The 19,396-nt window shown below is 45.6% G+C and overlaps 1 non-coding gene across 1 annotated transcript; it reads right to left on the reverse strand.

Annotated features, from left to right (window-relative positions):
- Positions 1-18,699: 18,699 nt before the first annotated feature.
- Positions 18,700-18,804, reverse strand: LOC150039701 (U6 spliceosomal RNA). Its single transcript, XR_016534261.1, has one exon. It is a non-coding gene; the product is annotated as a U6 spliceosomal RNA (small nuclear RNA).
- Positions 18,805-19,396: the final 592 nt, after the last annotated feature.

Consider the following 19,396-nt stretch of genomic DNA (forward strand, 5'->3'; position numbering starts at 1 on the left):
AGCTGACCCCAGGTGAGAAAGTACCCTGGTTGGGTTGTCAGGTGGCAACCAGTGCTCCCTGGGCTCAGGTGAGCATGGTGCTTTTTTTGATTTTTGATGCCCCAGCATCAGAGGCTGGCCTCCTCTAGTGCTGGGAGCCAAGGAGTCGAGCTTCTCTGGCTTTGCCCATAGTGCTGAGGTACCACCCATGCCCACCCCTCCATGATCTGAGGCTCCCCACTTGCCTTGGTTGGGGCCTGAGGACACCAAGACCTGCTTTGACCTTGGGGATATCAGTGTACTAGGCTGTGAAATGGCTTGGCCGCTGTCGTTGAATTATTCACCTCAAGGCTATCACCCTTTTCCTGGGCCTGGATTTTTTCCCTGAGCTCTTCATTTCTAGGCTACCAACCTATAACTGGATCCACCGTAGTACTTCTGGTTTTCTATTGGGAAATTGGAAATAACAGTCTCTTCGTCTTTAGTACCCATGCTGGCTTTGCACCTTGATCCTCAGATCTCAGCCTCTTAGTTACTAGGATTACTGGCAGGAGCCACCCTGCCCAGCTTTAAGGATTTTTTTAATTTGCAAATTGAGATCTGGAATTTTAAGGCACAAAGCTGTGGTTATTGGTTCAGAAAAAAGGCATTGGAGCATTTTGTTTATCTTTGCCTTTGCTACAATTTGGGGACAAGTATTAGAAATATAACTGTCAAGGTCCATTAATTTCAGAAGCTTTGTTCAGTTTAAAACACTTGGCTATTTAGGTGTCAAGAGAAAGGGACATGGAAAACCTAGGAGCAGTCCATGCATGGTGGAAGAGAATAAGTAAGCTGGCATGAAGATGCTTCACCTAAACATAGTGAGATGGGCAGAGTAAACCAACTTCTTCCTGTCTCTTTTCCTTGCAGACTGACAATGGAAAGCTGATGTGGATGGTGTGATTGGCATTTCTGAAAATTGCTCCTTGGGAAACTTTAAAAGAGGGTTAAAAAATTTGTCTCAGTGATATAATTTGGCTTCAGTGCTACTTTGTAACTGATGATAGTTTTTAAAAACAGGCACATGCTAAGCCTGGAATTTTTGGTAGGGTACTGGTTCTTAAAATTCTTTTTTTTGTGAGGTCTTGGGACTTGAACTTGCCCTGGACACTGTTCCTGAGCTCTACAAATCAACACTACTGCCCTGCCCTTCCCTTGAGCCAAGCCCCACTTTCTAGAGGTTAATTGGAGAGAATAGTCTCAGGTGCTTTTATGCCCAGGCTAGCTTTGGCTCTCCATCCACAGATCACAGTCTCCTGAGCAGCTAGGATTACAGGTGGCAGCCACCATGCCCACCGAGCCCGGCTAGTGCTTAAACTTCTTGCATTAAAGAAAATAACAGTAATTTCAAGCTGGTTAATTTGGCTCTTGCCTGTAATCTTAGCTACTCAAGAAATGAGGATTGGCTCAAGGGAGAGTGGTACTCTTGAGCTGAAGAGTTTAGGAACAGGGCCCAGGCCAAGGTCAAGCTCCGGGACCCACCCAAAACAACAACAACAAAACAACAAGTAAGATACATATCAAGCTTAGCAAAATCGATGATTGTTGGCCACAGATCTTTATCACCAGACTGACATAAGAAATGGCCTGAAACTACTAGCAACTCCTAGGTTTCTTCACAGAACTTGGAAACTAAGAGTACTTCTCCTCTACAATAATCTAGCAATTGTTTAATTTTGTATATTACTGTCTTGTGATTTAGAAATAAAACATGGAACTTAGACATTCAGCATTAAAAGAGATGTACTATTAGTAAAAAAATATACATAAAAAATAGAAAATGTCATACATAGCGTAGTTTTGTGTTTGAAGTACTTGGAATCAAACCCAGAGGCTCTGGTGAGGAAGTGCTGCACTTGTGTTTGAGTCTTGGTCTTCCTTTGTTACCCAGGTTAGCCATCATGTTCTGGGCTTGAATGATTCTCTCTGTTTAACCTTCCAAGTTGTAGGACCTATAGTTTTACCACTGTGTTTCAGGAAATTAGGCTTACATGGAAGAAACACATTTACTATAAGCATTCTAGAAAGCTTTTACTGGGTATTTTGGAATTCTCTGTAGAAGTTGCATTATCAATGAAGGAACTCTGTTGTCCCAAGTGGTGGTTCACTATTCCTGACTGTGAGGCAAATGCCAGAAGGCAGGTACAACCCTGACTTCTAGAAGTGGCACTTGTCTGTTCCCACAGTAATGGTCTGGGAAACAAAAGATTTATTCCACAGTGTAGTGGGTAAGGTTTGGGAAGACAAGTCTGAGGTCCCCTGATATGTAGCCTAGAGTTCTTGAGAGGAACTTTAAGGATCAGACAAGAGGTAGGAATGAAAATCAAATTAGGGCCTACAAAACTGGCAAACAGAAACAGCCTGGTTTGGAGGAAACAATCAAGGTTCATATCTACAAAAACCTCCCCTAAAGTTCACTCCTCTACCTACACTCAATTCACACTGATATTCAGCTTCCCCTCCCTCAACCAGTACTTGTTTTGAAGAACCATGAAGGTGATGTAGTATGCTAAAAACAAAAAACAGAGAAACAGAAAGCAAAAAAACCTATCAGAAACATTTCACAATTTTTTTTTGCCAGTTCTGGGGCTTGGACTCAGGGCCTGAGATTGTCCTTCAACCTTCTCAAGGCTAGAGCTCTACCACTTGGGCCATGAAAACACTTCTGCCTTTTTCTATGTATGTGGTACCAAGGAAAACAACCTAGGTCTTCATGCATGCTAGGCAATCACCCTAGCACTAGGCCAAACTCACCGCCCTACAGTACCGTCTTTTAAATACAAATTATATTTTTCCCTTTCTTTCTTTCTTTCTTTCTTTCTTTCTTTCTTTCTTTCTTTCTTTCTTTCTTTCTTTCTTTCTTTTCTTCCTTTCCTTTCCCTTCCTTCCTTCCTTCCTTTCTTCCTTCCTTCCTTCCTTCCTTCCTTCCTTCCTTCCTTCCTTCCTTCCTTCCTTCCTCTCCCTCCCTCTCTCCCTTTCTCCCTCCCTCCCTCTCTCTCTCTTTCCTTTCTTTCTTTCTTTCTTTCTTTCTTTCTTTCTTTCTTTCTTTCTTTCTCTTCCTTCCTTCCTTCCTTCCTTCCTTCCTTCCTTCCTTCCTTCCTTCCTTTCTTCCTTTCTTTCTTTCTTTCTTCCTTTCTTTCTTTCTCTTTCCTTTATCCTTGCTTTTTTGGTTTTGTCGGTCATGGGCCCAGTCCCTGAGCTCTTCATCTCAAGGCTACGGCCCTTCCCTCCTCTTGAACAACAGCCCCACTTCCTGTTTTCTAGTCATTAGTTGGAGATAAGAGTTTTACATACTTTAGTGGCCGGGCTAGCTTTGAACCACCGTCCTTAGGCCAAACTCCTGGCCTAGTACTCTATTTTTATACATGCATATGAAAAACTTTGCTTGTACTTATTACACTTTTCTTTCTTTTGGGGGGGCTAGTTCTGGGACTTAAACACAGGTCCTTATGCTGGCATTTATCACTTGAACCATATCTTCATTTCCAGCTTTTTCGATTGGTATGTTTTGATCACAGGGCTTGAACTCATGGTCTGGGTGCTGTCCCTAAGTGCTCTACCACTTTGAGCCACAGCACCACATCTGGTTTTCTGCTGGTTAATTGGAGCTAAGAGCCATGAACTTTTGTGCCCAGTCTAGTTTGAATTAAAATACTCTGATCCCAACCTCTTGAATACCTAGGATTACAGGTGTGAACCCCCCTCTGAATAGCTAGGATTACAGGTGTGACCACTCCTCTGAATATCTAGGATTATAGGTGTGATTCCCCCCCCTTGTGCCTGACATCCCTGTGTCTTTTGCTCTAGGCTAGCACTCTACCACTTTGAGCCACAGTGCCACTTTCTACTTCCAGTTTTTTGGGGGTTAATTGGAAATTAGTCTTAGAGATGTATCTGCCTAGGCTAGCTTTAAACTTCAATCGTCAGATCTCAGATGTCAGAATAACTAGAATTACAAGTGTAAGCCCCTGGCACCTGGCCTGACATAGAATCCTGAAAACAGGAAAGAAATGATGAATCATGCACAAGGGATCTTATGTGGCACTGAGTGGGTGCAGGCTGTAAAACCTTCCTGTGGATGGCTGAGGCCAACCTGGCCTGCATGGTAAAATCCTGCCACAAACAGACAAAAACATTAAAAATAAACCAGAAGCCAGGTGCTGGTGGCTTATTCCTACAATCCACGCTACTTAGGAGGCTAAGCTCTGAGGATTACGGTTCAAAGACAGCATGTACAGAAAACTTGTGAGACAGTTATCTCCAATTAACCACCAGGAAATGGAAGGGAGTGTGGCTCAGTGCTACCTCACTAGGGCCGGAGTGGGGCCTAGTGGTAGAGCGTTTGATTAGCACACGAAAAGCTCTGGGTTCCATTCCTCAGAACCACATACACAGAAAGAACCGGAGGTAGTGCTCTGGCTAAGTGGCAGATTGCTAGTCTTGAGCAAAACCTGTCCAAGGGGAGTGCCCCAGCCCTGAGTTCAAGCCCCAGGACTGGCCAAAAACAACAAGAAGAAAAGTAGAAGTCTCTGTAGAAGTCTACAGAGAAAGGCAGAATTAAATCAGCCAAATACAGGGGACAATAAAGGAGAAAATGAGAAATAAATAAGACATAAAACATACAAGGTAAGGGTGTGGCTCAAATAGCAAAGAAGAAATTGAGAAATAAATAAGACATAAAACATACAAGGTTGGGCATGGTTCAAGTGGCAAAGTATCTGCCTGGCAAGATTGGGGGCTGCACAGCGTCACCACCAAAAAACAAAATAAAACAAAAGGACAGACATGAGTTTTTCTTTCTTGTTTCTGTCCTCTTTTCCTTTATGTGGATTAAAGTTTCCAATCAAAAGGCACAATGAAAAAATAAAACCAACTAAAGAACCATCCCCCACAAAAATCACTCATGACCCAGTGAATGGGGACATATGTTTTAGACCCAAATTCACACATAGATTGATGTAAAAAAGAACAAAAATGCATTGTATGTAATTGGAACCAAAAGAATGCTGGATAACCATACAAAGATACTAGATAGAAGGGCAGAGGACATTACATATGAGTGAGAGTTCAGCACAGCAGGGAGGGGCATTTGTTCATCAGAGCTGCGTTAGGGCTGCACTGGTAGCTCATGCCTGTATCCCCAGCTACTCAGGAGAAGCTGAAATCCTTTTCTTCTCCTTTATGGTTCTTGGACATTTAATCTCGGCTATCCTTGAGCTCTTTTGCTCTATCACTTTGAGCTCCGCTTTTTGTTTTCTAGTGGTTAATTGGAGAGACTCACAGACTTTTCTGTCCTGTCTGGCTTTGAACCACAATCCTCAGATCTCAGCCTACTGACTTGCTAGGATTACAGGTGTGAACCACCAGCTCCACCTCTCAAATCTATTTTTTTTGGTCCTGGAACTCAAAAAAATAGCAAGTAAAAAATCACAACAGGAACCAGAAATTTGGCTCATGCCTGGAATTCCAGCACTTGGGAAGCAGAAGTAGTAGGATCACAGTTCAAGACCAGCCTAGGCCAAACTTTTATAAAATCTTATGTCAGAGAACAAGCAGAGCAAAGTGGCATGTGCCTGGAGTCCCAGCTGTGTGGGGGACAAAGGTGGGGCTGCATGCGTAGGGCTGGGTGTTAATCCAAAATTTTCCCTAGGTAAAGTATGAGACCTTGTGTCTGAAAACCATGGGCGAAAGAGATGGGCAGTGCTTGTTTAACGAGCACAAGTCCCTGAGTTCAAACCCTAGCTTCTAAACCAGAAAGAAAAACAATCACAACAGAACTTTAAAAATACTTTGAGAATGGAACATTATCCAGATATAAGGCCCCCAGTTCTCCCTATTCTGGCCAAGAATACTGAGTCAAGCTCTAGCATGATACTTACAAACATGATGCTAAGTGAAAGAATCCTGCCAGGTGCGGTGGCTTGCGCCTGTAATCCTACCTACTCAGGAGGCTGAGATCTGTTGATCGAAGTTCAAAACAAGCCCGGGCATGAGAGACTGTGATACTCATCTCCAGTGAATCATCAGAAAACCAGTAGTGGTGCTGAAGCTCAAGTGTTGGCGTTGAGTGTTAGCATTGATTGAGCTGAAGAGCTCAGGGACATCACCCAGGTCTAAGACCAAAGTTCAAGCCCCACAACAGGGGAAAATTAAAAAAAGAATCCAACCATAGAATCCCTCAGTTATAAAATACTTCATTCTTAAATACCTATGATAGGTAGATTCACAAAAACAGGAGATTCTGGGAGGGTAGCGGTGAGGGCTAAACACGAGGCTTGTTTCTGGGGTGACGGAAGTGATTGGTATTTGTTATGATGTTTGTACACATCTATGTATACTCAAGGTCATTAAAGCATATCTTTTAAGTGGGATATTTGATGTGTAGTGAACTATTTTTCTGTAAAGTTAATGTTAGGAAACATGAATTGAGGTTACAGGCGTTAGGGTAGCAATTTGTGACTCTGGGGTGGCTCCACCCTGGGGCACTGTGGCTTCTGCAACCTTTGCAGGCCCAAAGCCCCTGTCAGAGTCCCCAGGGTTCTCCCCCCCTCCCCGCAGGGGCTCTGATGAGTGGCTGGGAGGTGGGGATGCTTCTCTCAGGGTGGGGACTATACTGAAAGGCCATGCTGTCACTTGGAAGGAGGAACCTCCCAACCTACCTTTCAGGGATTTCAGGCCTGTCTGTGTCGGGCTTAGACACAAGACATTGTGTGTGTGTGTGTGTGTGTGTGTGTGTGTGTGTGTGTGTGTGTCTGTCTGTCTGTCTGGGGCCTGTACACAGAACATTGTGTCTGTATGTGTGGGGCTTGGATACAGGACATTGTCTGTCTGTGTGTGTATGTGGGACTTGGACACAGGACATTGTCTGTCTGTCTGGGGCTTGGACACAGGGCCTTGTGTGTGTCTGTCTGTGTGGGGCTTGGACACAGGACCTAGACATTGTCCCTAAGCATTTTCACCCAGGTTGGTGTTCTACTACTTGAGCCATAGCCCTGCCCTGGCCCTGGACTGCAGGAGGCAATCATAGCCAACCAGAGCCCACCACTAAGTCCTTAGCCAAGCTGGTGCTCTGCTGGTGGAGGAGGGAGCAGAGGGGCTTGGGCAGGCCCGGCCAAGCAGAGAGGCAGGGCTCTGGGGGCGGGGCGGAGTCATTGCTGAGGTGGTGGGGCGGGCAGGGCTCCAGGGGTGGGCTAGGGCTCAGGGCACTGGGAGGAGCCACTGATGAGGCGTCAGGGCGGGACTCCGGTGGCGGGGCAGGCTCAGGACACTGTGGAGCCTTTGCTGAGGTGGCAGGATGGGGCTCTGGGGCTGGGCTGGGCTCTTGGGCTAGGCCTGGCTCAGGGTGTGGGGCGGAGCCCTTGCTGAAGCAGCAGGGCAGGGCAGAGACCTTTCTGGGTGGGGCTGTGTTGTGGGGAGGGGTTCTGGGGAGGGGCAGAGCCTTTGCTGAGGTGGTGGGGCAGGGCTCCGGGGCGGAGCTGCTGCCAGGAACTCCTGGGTGAGTTCTGCAGGCCTGATAGAGGTGGTGCAGGACCAAAGATGAGTGGAAACCCCGTGAGTGAGGGGAGCTCTGATCAGGCCAGTGAAGATTTAGGGCGGGAATCCTGATACGGGGGAGGAGGGGAGGAAGAGGTAGTCCTGAGGAGAAGGAGGAGGAGGTCCTGAGGAGGAGGAGGTTTTGAAGAGGAGGAGGAGGAGATGGTCTTGAGGAGGAGGAGGAGGAGGAGGAGGAGGAGGAGGAGGAGGAGGTGGTCTTGAGGAGCTGGAGGAGGATGTCTTGAGGAAGAAGAGGAGGTTCTGAGGAGGAACAGGAGGTCTTGAGGAGGAGGAAGTCTTGAGGCTGAGGAGGAGGTTTTGAAGAGGAGGAGGAGGAGGAGGAGGAGGAGATCCAGAGGAGGAGGAGGAAGAGAAGGAGGAGGAGAAGGTCTTGAGGAGGAGGAAGTCCTGAGGAGGAGGAGGTCTTAAGGTGGAGGAGGATGTCTTGAGGAGGATGAGGAGGTTCTGAGGAGCAGGAGGTCTTAAGGAGGAGGAGGAGTTGCTGATGAGGAGGTGGAAGTCTTGAGGAGGACGAGGAGGAGGAGGCCTTGAGGAGGAAGCAGAAGTCCTGAGGAAGAGGAGAAGGTCTTGAGAAGGAAGAGGTTCTGAGGAGGAGGAGGTCTTGAGGAGGAGGAAGAGGTCCTGAAGAGGAGGAGGAGGTCTTGAGAAGGAAGAGGTTCTGAGGAGGAGGAGGAGCAGGAGGAAGTCTTGAGGCGAAGGAAAAATTTCTGAGGTGGAGGTGTTGAGGAGGAGGAGGAGATTTTTGAGGAGGAGGTTCTGAGTAGGGGGAGGAGGTTCTGAGCAAGGCCATCTACAGAAATGAGCTGGGGGATGCAAGCTAGGTGAAGAAATGGCCACAGAGTCAGGCGCGGTGGCTCACACCTGTCATCCTATCTATTCAAGAGGTTGAGATCTGAGGATCAAGGTTCAAAGCCAGCCCAGACACAAAAGGACCTGAGACACTTTTTCCAATAAAACTCTTGAAAATGGAAAGTGGCGCTTGGCTGAAGGGTGGGGTGGTAGCCATGAGCTGAAGAGCTCAGGGACAGTGCTCAGCCAAGTTCAAGCCTATGACCCACAAAAAGAAAAGAAGTGACCACAGAAATATCCTGTGAGGGACCAGGAAAATGGCCTAAACTAGCATGCACAAAAGCCTGGATTCGATTACTCTGAACCACATACACAGAAAAAGCCAGAAGTGGTGCTGTGGCTCAAGTGGCTGAGCACTAGCCTTGAGCAAAAAGTTTCCAAGGACAGTGCCCAGGCCCTGAGTTCAAGCTCCAGTACTGACAAAAAAAATCCTGTGAGGCAACACTAAGAACCCGGCATAGCAGGGCTTCGGTGGTGAATTATGAATTCTCAGGAAAGGTGGCATTGCTCACCTCAGCCAGGACATCAGACACACACACACATTCCTTCCTTCAGGAAGTTAGGGTTTCTGTGTTTTTACACAGTGAATGAATTCCTCTGCACCTGCAGGGCATGCTGGTGTCTCCCATCCCAGTAATGAGAGCAGCCTGCTCTAACTTGGCCTGGCCCCTCAAGTCAACTTTCCTTTGGCAGCTGGGAAGATCCTGATGAACATACATGTAATTGCTTACTGCCAGAAATCATTCATCTCTCTGGGTGGCTGTCAGGTTAAAGTCCAGGCTTTTGGTTGTAACACCCACAGGCCTACACACACACATACACACACACACACACACACATACACACACACACACACATACACACACACACCACACACACAGAGACACACTCACACACACACACACACACACACACACACACACACACCATTTATCACTCATGCCAATGGCTAAATTATGCTCTATTTTCTGACTCTTGGTAATGATAACAACACACAGTCACTTCACCTGAGATACACCATCAACACACTCACACACTGATACCTGACACACACATGCATGTGAACATCACACACCTTAGTTTGTACACACACACACACACACACACACACAATACTTATATATTCACACATGAATTTCCCACTCACAAATGTGTACCAGGCCACAGGCTCCACACCCACCACAGGGTGAGCTGAAACCCATTCATGTAGATTCCATTCTTGCCACTCCCAATCACATTTCTTTCTGGAATGCTCTGGGCTCCCCACCTCCAGAAATTATGAGCTGGTGGCTCACACTTGTAATCTCAGGAAACTGAGATCTGAGGTTCATAGTTCAAAGCCCACACAGGCAGCATCGTCTATGAGATTATCATCTCCAGTTATCTACCAAAAAGCCAGAAATGGTGCTGTGGCTCAAGTGGTACAGCACTTGCCTTGAAAAGAACTGATATAACATCCAGCAAGGGCTTCATCCATCCAGAGGCCTAGCTCTCAGAGGCTGAAGTGGGACTCTGACCAGGTGAGTCTAAGAAACAAAATAAGCTAAAGTTTCTTTGGTTATCACAAGTGTAGTAAGTCAGTCTTGCTTTTCTCCTCCCTGTCCCTCTACCTCTCTCTAACTCTGTCCCATGGGTGCTGTCCTTGCATAGGGTCCTGCTCACATCTAAAGTGTGTGCTGCAGAGAGGCCTAGTGCTAAAATGTGCTAGCGATCATGCCTGGGAAAACTGGGACACTAGGCTGGTGATAGCAAGCTCGGGGAGAGGAGATGTCGGGGGATTGAGCAGAGGCCCAAGTGGTGTTAGCTTCTGCAGGCTAAGACCCAAGTTCTCAGATGCATGTCTGGTGTAGAATACGCCAGATCTCAGGGCTCTGGGCAGTGCGGTGACAGCTTGGCTGAGGGTGAGCCTGGGTCAGGAGGCTGAGGTCCATTGGCACCTGCATGGGTACTAAGGGCCACAGGGAAGGGCTGTGGGCATGACGTGACAGGTTAGCAAGCCACCAGAGTCCTTCTGGAATGTCAGTGTTGGAGTGTTACCAGTCTGGAGAGGCCTAACTAGTCAGAGAGCACATGATAAATCTTCCTCTCAGCAAGAAGGGGGATGTTAGGCCTGATGATGAGCAGAGAGGAGTCACAGGGGGACTGAGGTTAGGCCACCGAGGGCCACATTGGAAGTGCCACCACTGGAAGAAGGAACATGTCTTTCTCCAGCACAAGAGGAAGTAACAACCACCAGGGTTTCATCGCTCTGCTCTCACCCTCCTTAACCATCAACACACAGAGGGCACTAGCACAGACTCCCAGAGCCTCTCACAACCTCTCCTCTCCTCCCCCCTCTCCCTCAGCCCCCTCAATCCCCTCTTCTCGGCGGAAACTGCGGATCACCTAAACACTACCAACAGCTGTCTGCCCTCCTGTCTCACCCTGCCCTGGGCAGCTCCAGGTCCAGGCTTTGAGAAGTCCCAAGGGAGCTTTCCAGGGTGTGGAAAGGAGCTACAGAAGCCACATATGCATGTAAGCACCAAGGGAGAGGGGGCAGTTCTGGGTTGAGGATGGGCTAGAGGCCTTGGATAGAATGATCTTGGGATGGACAGATGTGTAGAATGGCCCGTGGGCTCTGGTACATGTAGTTGCAATGCTGGGTGTAGCAGCACTGCAGGATAGATATGTGGGGAAGGGTTCTGGAGTAGGGCTCGGGTGTGCAGCTGAGCCTGTGATTTCACCAGGTGGGAAGAAAGCAGGGGGTCCCACCGAGTCCCCCAGTAGAATGGGCTGTGTGACCAGACCAAGTCAGCCAGAAAGCAGTCATGAAAGAGACAGACTGGGCAGCAGGCCCTGTACCCACGAGTGCCAGAACAAAAGGCTTCCACAGACTGAGCAGAGAAGCCTGCAGGGTGGGTTAAAAGGAAGACCTGAGGAGGCCCGACTCATGATGCTGAGAGGGGAAGAAGGTAGGGGTGGGGGTGACAAGCCTGATGATGGCAGTCTGGAGAGGGCATCCAGCATGGCAGTGAGGCCATCAATGGGGGCAGTTGGCATGGTGAGGGCATCCAGCCTGGCAGTGAGGATGTCAGTGGGGCAGCTGGTGTGGTGAGGGAATCCAGCCATGGGAGTGGAGCGGTTGAGAGGGCGCCAGGCTGGAGGAGTCTGGAGGTGAGTGGAGTGGGAAGGTGGGGTGGAGATGGGGCACGCAGCCCTTCTTGGGATCCAATGGAAAGTGGGCATGACTGCAGTAGGTCCTGATGGGGGTCTATGGTCCCCGAATGTGAAAGTCCAGCCCACCTCCTCAGATGACAGGCCACACCTTGTGAATGGATCTGCCTGGAAAGTGAGCCCAGCAGGCTCCCAGAACCCGGCCTGCATGGACTACTTCAGGCCCAAGCCACAAGCTTGCAGAGATCACCCCTAAACAGGCACCCTCCAGCCTTGGGCCCACGCAGGTCCTTCTCTCTCTCCCCAGGCCCCCACTCTGCAGGTCACCACGGCGGCCCTCTTCACCTCTCCATTGAAGCTGATCTGGTCTGCTGAGGTCCCCACCAACTCCTTAGAACTCAGCCAGCCACTGGCTCCTGAGTGCTGGGCCAGATTTGCCCCCTTGCTCACAGGTGACTGCATTCGCACAGTTGGTCCCTGTTGTCTTGGGTGTGGCATGCCGCCTGGTGGTCTCAGGGGTCTTTGCCCTCCTCTTGGCTTGAGGTTCTTTGGAGAATCAGAAAACTTCTTCTCAAGTGGTCTTTGCAAGGCACAAAGTAGTGGATGATATGGGCGCGGTGGTTCACGTCTGTAATCCTAGTTACTAAGGAGCCTGAGATCTGAGTATTGAGGTTCAAAGCCAGCCTTGGCACTGAAGAACATGACACTCTTACCTCCAATTCATCACTATAAAGGGAAGTGCTGCTGTGTTTCAGGGGTAGGGTGGCAGCCTTGAGTGGAGGAGCGCAGGTATAGGGCCCAGGCCCAGAGTTCAAGTCCCACAAATGGCAAAACAAAAACCCAAAAAACAAAAACAAAAAAAAAACAAAAAATTAGTGGATGAGCTTGGGCTTTAGACCAAAGGACATGACCCACGCAGGTCAGTTTTACCCCATTCCCTCTGAAAGGCGCAGCTCCACGCACTGTCCCTGTCACCCAGTGTCCCTGTCACACACTGCCCCTCTCACACACTGCCCCTGTCACACACTGTCCCTGCCCACGCAACACTTGAATAGCTAGGATTATAGAAATGAGACACTGCACCTGGCACAAATTATAATTCTAATAAAATAATCCAAAATAGAAAACTTGTGATTTGAAAGAGGGATGTTCAGTTACTAATGTGTGTGAGGACAGTCCAAATCCTAAATCAAGAAGTCCAGTGTAACCTGCTTGACCACCTGCATATGAAGTTTACCTTTTGAAAGCTCAGCGCCACTGAAGCTCAGAGCTGTTTCCAAAAAGTCCCAAGGCAGAGAGCAGTCTCTGTACAGCTATTAAAATGACTCCTAACTGTATTCACTGAGGGCAGTTGCCTTTAATGCTGTGGTTTTGAATCACTCCCAAATGGCTTGGATTTATTGTAAAAAATTATCCCACCATGCAATCATGACATTTCTGTTGTCAATTGTGAATATGGAAACTTAGCATGAATTGAGAAGTAGTTGAAAAATCCCGAAGGAGTATTTTCAGTAATAAGTAGTTTTAGTGAAGGTGCAATTCGTATTAATTGATTTCAGTTATTGAATTATTTTTATGAGAACATTAGTTTACAAATTCTGTATGTATATTTAGAATGGAATTGCTTGTATAAAATCTATATTTAATGAACTGGGGATTCATCTTCAGTGGAGAGTATAACATTCTACTTGAGATATTAAAGATTCTTCTCCCATAAGAAGGATTTATGCTTTTTAAAGCCCATGTATAATTTGTGTGTGTGTGTGTGTGTGTGTGTGTGTGTGTGTGTGTGTGTGTGTGTGTGTGTGTGTGTGTAACTTAACCTCTGGGCCTAGGCATTGTCCCTGAGCTCTTCAGCTCAAGGCTACTGCCCCACCCCTTGACCCACAGCCCTACTTGTAGTTTTCTCATGGTTAATTGAAGGTAAGAGTTTCATGGACTTTTTAGTGTCAGGGCTAGCTTTGAACAGCAAACCTCAAGTCTCAGCCTCCTCAGTAGCTAGGATTACAGGAGTGAGCCACTGTGCCTAAATTTTCTCCACAAACTGTGGGGAAAAATCACACAGGTTCTTTCCTGACCTCTTCATTTGCCTTCTCTCCCAGCCATGCTTCCAGAATCTTTTGCTCATTGTCAACAGCAGGAAAGAATGACAAAGTCTTTGGTGAGTTGCTTTTTATTTCTTACATTGCATTTTATGAATCTAAGGGTGTCCAAGAATTAAAAACAGAAAAAACAGATTCAGCTTTGGGAACGTGTTCATAAGTCAGATAAAGATGGTTTCTGGATTTAGCAGATTATAACATCTTACAGTCTGTCTCAGTTAGTGCAGATTTACTTCATTTGTTTCTACTTTTTCTAATGTGATAAAACGTAGTCACACGTGTTATGTGATTCAATGACACCTAGGAAGTAACTTCCCGTGGAAGGTAAATTTTCACTATCAACTTATCAGAAATCTCATCCTCATGCCTAACATTAAACTGTGTTAAGTTCTACTGCAGTTAATGAAATAATGTGGTCAAACACACCTTCAAATATTCTGGAGGAATGAGTTAGCTATTTGTCCTTAAATTACTCTCCATGTAGGCTATTAAAGTGCTTTGTGGTCTTTGTTTACTTGAAAGTTAAGCTTCCTTTGATATATTTTATGATGCTTTCAGAAATCACTCTTTCCATTCTCTAGTGATTCATCTGAGATAAGATCTAGTGATTAATTGGAGATAAGAAATCCCACTATATACGATTAATTGGAGATGAGTCTCAGCTTCTTTAGTGCCTGGGCTGGCTTTGAACCATGATCCTCAGATCTCAGCCTACTGAACACTGAGTATAACATGGCTGAGAATAAATGAAAATTTTATCAAGAAATATTTGATGCACTTTCCAACTATATTGTATTGTAGCAGGTAGGCAAAGTTCACAAAATTTCATGCTACCCTTTCTTTTGTTTAGGAAGGAAATATCAGGCTATCAATGATCAGCCATAATCTTTGGAAATTTAATAACAAAATTGATTACAATAGCATGTTTTTTGGTACGTTTTTTTTTTAGCATGTTTTTATTTGGGGACATATGTGAAATCTTGTAAGGACCAAATCAATCATTATCTACCTTCTCAAGTACTGCTGCTCCCTTTAACACTCACCTGGAAGCTATGCTTTCAAAGATCTACTGATGTGGTTTGTATTCCCATTGAAGTCCTGCAGGTTTTGATTGCATATTTTCGGGGTTTTTAGCACTCTTTGCTTCCTGACCAGCAGGAAGGGCAAAGAGAACTCGCCCGGACTAAGACGAGACCAAGAAAGGATTGGGCCGGCTGGCCGCCTTCACCCAGCCCTCCATTCTCCAGAGGGAAGACACAGACTCATCAGGGAGAATGTCACAGCAGACTCATTTAATGGGAAAAAAAACAGGGGCTAAAGTAAGATGCAGGAATCTATTAACATAGAAGTAGGACGGACAGGGGGAGTTAGGTGTGGTCAGAGAGGGCAACGGGGTCAATCCATGGGTTCAAGGTAGCCTTATTTTACATCACAAACCACAGCCAAATCTCCCAACCAGGAGACAGGCAGGTTGGATCGCCAAAACCAGGAACACACTCAGGAGAGAAACTTTATCAATGTAACAGGTGTGGAAAGTCTTTCAGAAGGAAGTCATACCTCCCTTTGCATCAGAAAACACACACAGGAGAGAAACATTCTCAATGTAACAGATGAGGAGTCTTTCACCTGGAAAACAATCCTTAATAATCACAACAAACACAAGAGAGAAACTTAATGCATTTTAATTAATGTGAAGTGTTTTTCATCCGGAAGGCAAACCTTACTAATCCTCAGAGTACACACACAGGAGAGGAAACATGTAATTAATGTAGAAAACTTTTCACCAAGAAGGCAGACCTGGCCAACCACCAGAAGAGACAAACAAAAAAACCTTATGAATTTTATGAATGTGGAAACTCTTTCATCTACAGGAAGGCCTTACTAATCATCAGAGATGACATACAAGAGAGAAACCATATGAATGTATTAATGTGCAATGTCCTTCACATAGATATGACACCTAAGCAACCATAAAAGAAGTCTCAACAATGAAAAACCTTAAGACTAATAAAATATGTGAAATCCTTCTTCAAAAAAGCTCGGTTTCCATCAAGGTATCCACACAGAGCGAAGGCTTATGAATGCAGAAAATGTGTAGTCTTTCACTCAGAAGGCACAGCTCAGGGTTCCACATGACAGAAATCCTATGAATGAAACAAATGTGGAAACTTGTTGCTTTTGTTTTTGTTTTTTACTTTACATGTCGGCTAGCTAATTGGATGTAAGAGTAATTAATTTCTGGTAGTTAATTGGATTTAAGTGTCTCTTGGACTTTTTGTGCCAGGACTGACTTTGAATCGTGATCCTCAGATCTCAGCCTCCTGAGTAGCTAGGATTCCAGGCTTGATCCACCAGCACCCATGAAATGTTTTCAACAAGTCATATACCTCAGTTTGCAGAAGGAAACACATAGGACAGAAATTGTTTGAATGGAACAATTGTGGAATGTCCTTTACTAAGAATTCTTGGCTTTGTACTTATAAAACACACAGGAGAGAGAAATCTCATTATTATAACAATGGAGTAAAATCTTTTGTCTGGAAGGCACACCCCAGTATTCATCAGAGAAGAGGTTCACTAGAAGAAAAGTAGCAAACGGAACAAATATTCAATGACTTTTAATCAGCCAAGAACGTGGAAAGCATCCATTTTCCACTACTCCTCTAAAATCTCCCATTGTATGTCCATGCATTATAGAAATGACATACTACATAGAGTTTAATTTTGAATGGAAGCTGCAATTTCATGCTTATTATAAAATTTTCACAAAATTCAAATCTATCTTAACACCTTTTTTGGGGGTTCATGAGGGTTGAAATCTGGGCCTGGGCACTGTCCCTGAGCTCTTCACCTCAATGCTACCATCCTTCCCCTTGAACCACAGCCCCACTTCCCTTTTTTCTAGTGATTAGTTGGAGATAACAGTCTCTTGGTCTTCAGTTGTCCTAACTGCCCAGGGGGGCTGTGAAGGTCAGTCCTCAGATCTCAGCTTCCTGATTCGCTAGGATTACATTTTTTCTGAGTTATAGTATGACACCAAGGTGGATGATATGAAGTGTCTGTGCTTTCTCCATGTTCTGGAGGATTAATGGAAAGTTCTCAGGAGGATGAGTATCTATCTGCCTTCACTACTTTCCCTTTCTCCATCTCTATGAATATAGCTATACCACACAATTAAGAAATGCTTTTGTTAAACTTAATTCTGGTAGTAATGGAAAAAATGAGGGAGTAAAGAAAGTTACAAGATGTTTGGACCAGTCCTGGTGTGTCACACCTAGAATCCTAGCTACTCAGGAGGCTGGCTTCTGAGGATCAAGGTTCAAGTCCAGCCCACACACAAAAGGACCTGAGACTTTTTTAACCTTATTTTTTATTGTTGCGGTAATGTATCGTGGGGTTACCGTTACATTCACCATGTAGTAGGGGCATTAATTCTCACAAATTGACACTCTGAGAGAACTGAAAGTGGGGCTTAGCTCAAGGGTGGGGTGGTAGCCTTGAGTTGAAGAACTCAGGGACAACATCCAGGGTGAATTTAAGCCCCATGACCCACAAAGAATAAAAAATAAGAAGTTAATAGTAGAAGTAGCCTTGAGTCAAGTGCTGTTGGCTCATGCCTGTAATCTTAGCTACTCAGAAGACTGAGAGCCGAGAATCAGGGTTCAAAGCCAGCCTCAGCACTAAAGACATACAGGTCCTGGCATTTAGGAACAGGGAGCAAGGCAAAAGACCCTGGACCTTCCCATGGGCATTGAACCATGAAGCAGCCCAAGCCCAGGGAAGCAGAAAGCAGTTACTAGTGTCAGTCCCCATCCCCTTTTGTCTCCCACCTTTTGCTGACCATCGCTCATCCTGTTCCTTGAGTGATATGGGATGGCTCTCCTGATGACTGACCTGTCCTATTAGGAAATTCATTTATTAAATAAATCAAAATTTTTAAATTATTTTTTTTGCCAGTCCTGAGTATTGAACTTAGGGCCTGAGCAAAATCCTTGGGCTTTCTCAAGGCTAGAGCTCTACCATTTGACCCACAGCACCACTTCTGGCTTTTTTCTATGTATGTGGTACCGAGGAATTGAACCCAGGCTTCCATTTGTAGTAGGCAAGGACTCTACCTCTAGGCCAAACTACTGGCCTTGCCTTTTCTTTAATAATTTCTTCAGCTAACTACTGAATAGCTATGTTTGCAGTGTGAGCCACCACACCTGGCTGGGATAGATCTCTTGTCTGCCTCATATGTGAGATCCTATGCTTCTATCATAAAGGCTTATTATGATTTTTTTTCATGTGTGGGGCTTGACTCTCATCTGGTCGCAGTCCCTGAGCTCTTCAACACAAGGCGATCATCCTACCCTTGAGCCACAGCACCACCTCTGTATTTCTAGTGGTTAATTGGAGATAAGAGTCTCATGGCCTTTAGTGCCCAGGCTGGCTTTGAACAATGATCGTCAGATCTCAGCTTGCTGAGTAGCGAGAACTACAGGTGTGAACTATCAGGCCCAGCTTATTATGATTTTTGATGATCCTTTACACACAACATGATCATGAAATATTGGGGAAGAAACTTTCATACACGGTATTCAGTCCTCAAGTACATGGTTGCTCATTGGTCTTTTTGTGAACCTGAGCTATTTCCACATGAAAATGGAGGTCATAGAGCATATTTGAATATATCAACTTGAACTGGACAGCAAATATAATTATACAAAATAATTATTTCCTTCCTTAAGAGAAAATTCTTTATAGGCAAGGAGACAAGGCAAAAACTGGGATGCTTTCAAGACTATCTGTGCAGTGTAATTTTCATTGTTCAAGGTAACATTTTGGGTATATTTTTAAAATATATTTTATTGTAATTAATAGAAGGATTACATTGTATTTACCAGGTAGAACGTGGATTACTTCATAAACATTGCTACCACTACCGTTTCTCATGTTTTTGTCACCATTTCCCACCCTATCTTCCCAATCATCTTGTTTCCCCCTTCCCTATCCTATTTCAAATAGACAAAAATATATGGAAAATTTGGAATGCTTCACAAATTTGTGTGTTATCCACACACAGGGGCCATGCCAATCGTCTCTGTATCGTTCATCTGGGATATATTTATTCCTAAGTGTTTTACTGTTTATACTAGCGTAAACAGATTTGATTCTGACATTATTTCTAAATTGTAAATTTCTCACATATGTATGTCCACTTAACTTTTATCCAATTAGTATATCCTGTTACTTCACACTGAACTGTTATTGACAAAAAAATTTCTAAATCAAAGATAAGGTTAACTTTGGGAGCCACTGGCAGCTGCATGTCATCCTAGCTCCTCAGGGTGTTAGGTGCTTAGGTTACACCATGGCAGAGGCAGAGGCTGCTGGAGCACATTCTCCAGCAAGGCCGCACAAGCCCCAAGTTTGCACTGAGTCAGCGCTGCAGAGCGAGTCCCACCCCCAACACCAGTGATGGGCACCGTGAAGCCAACAGGCTTGTGGTGCCCTCTTACACACTTGCTAGCAAACACCTGTATCCATGGAGATCCATGGAGCTTTCCAGTTTTTCTGGTGGAATCTGGTAGTTCCAACATCAGACCTCCCCCTCCAGCCTCAATGATGCCTCCTGTTCCACCTGCCCCACCCAAAGGGTGGTGAGAAAGTGGCAGGGGTGGGTTGAGTGGTCATCTACTGTTGTGTACTGGGAGCTGGTAAGCAGGGTTCACGTA

This window comes from Megascapheus bottae, unplaced genomic scaffold, assembly GCF_031878675.1.
Source record: "Megascapheus bottae isolate mThoBot1 unplaced genomic scaffold, mThoBot2.hap1 HAP1_SCAFFOLD_62, whole genome shotgun sequence".
NCBI lineage: Eukaryota > Metazoa > Chordata > Mammalia > Rodentia > Geomyidae > Megascapheus > Megascapheus bottae.